This window comes from Delphinapterus leucas, chromosome 10 (assembly GCF_059928025.1).
Source record: "Delphinapterus leucas isolate spDelLeu-1000000601 "Yukka" chromosome 10, BTC_Dleu_Yukka2, whole genome shotgun sequence".
In the NCBI taxonomy this organism is placed as follows: Eukaryota; Metazoa; Chordata; class Mammalia; order Artiodactyla; family Monodontidae; genus Delphinapterus; species Delphinapterus leucas.
The window spans coordinates 20,998,549-20,999,927 of NC_143138.1; the positions used below are offsets into that span (position 1 = coordinate 20,998,549).

The 1,379-nt window shown below is 38.6% G+C and overlaps 1 protein-coding gene across 2 annotated transcripts in view; it reads left to right on the forward strand.

Moving 5' to 3' along the window:
* The window catches only part of LOC111168528 (histone H2B type 1-C/E/F/G/I-like), a 36,692-nt gene that overhangs the window by 6,147 nt on the left and 29,166 nt on the right, over positions 1-1,379 (forward strand). The window lies entirely within an intron of this gene.

Here is a 1,379-nt window from a genome sequence, read left to right on the forward strand (position 1 = left end):
TCCTTCCTCTCCTGTGGTGGTCCCCATCTCAGTAAATGGAAACTTGTTAAAGCAAAAAATCGTGGAGCTATGTATGACTTCTCTATTTCTCTCACACCCTCAATCCAATCAGCAAATCCTTCAAAACATATCCAGAATTCAACCACTTCTTACCACTTCCACCAACACTACCCATGATGGTTTAGCCACCATCTTCCTGCTTCCAGGAAGAGAGAAAGAGAGAAAACAAGTCCACGTTCAAATATTTTCAGGAGATAAGGATCTTTTTGTTAAATAATCTCCACCTTAAAGATAATCTCAAAATTCAAAAACATATGTATATGAGAAATTCAGCACATTTTTATTGAGCTCCTACTATTTGCCACATGTTATTCCGTGGACAGGGAAGAAAGACTGTGTGAAAGGGCCTATTTCTGTACTCCAGAAAGCTGCTAATTTACTAGTCAAGAAAAGCCAAGACCTACCACAAATAAGCCAGGAAGGCCAATGCTCCCAGGGTCTAGAATTTAAGAAAATTAAGGAAATGCCTAATGTGTAGACTAATAATGTTGACATTATCTTCAAACGAGGTGCATGAGGTCACAGAGATTCACTGACAAGCTTAAAAGAAGCCATCCAAAATATAACTTTATATCACATCATTGGGCCAAGCCCTCTACCATACATTATAAATTCTATAAATATTTTGACCATAGACTGATTTTATTGTAACACGTTTTTGTGTTGATTCATCTATTAAATGTAAAAATTGTCACAATCAAAATTTTTGTAATTCTACCGTATTGCTTATTTCTTAATATATGGAAGCCTCAAATAATAGTAATGGCACTGGACTCCCCTAAACCCTGAGAAACGCCAAAAAAAAAAAAAAAAGCATTCTCTTTTCAAACAGATAGAAATATACTGTGAAAAGTGCTTTGATGTCACGTTATGACAGTCAGGGAAAATACCAGAAAACATGGAAAAGGGGAAATTGTTATGCCTGGGGGCCTGCAGATATCCATGCCAGGTGACAAGAAAGACAATCGTGTAGATGCTGCCTTATGTAGTAAGACTGCCTTCTTACTGACGACTGTCCAGGCAGACATCCCAAGTACCTAGAGTTTGAAAACTGCGAGCGTGACTGAATATTAATAGGGAAGAAACTCTGAGTTCTCTTATTTAAAAATATCCCTCGATGCAGGCAATATGCAATATTTTGGCATCCTTTGGGTGCCATAAACTCCAGTTTTTCTGCTCGGGAGTCGTACAGTCAATGACTTTTCCCTCCATGGAGTACCCAAGACCGAAATAATTGTCAATTCTTACCCTTCACAAGGCCCTGCTCCTTGGCCCGAGATAACCCCCGTAATCTCGAGTTTCTATTTTTCCAATGACAG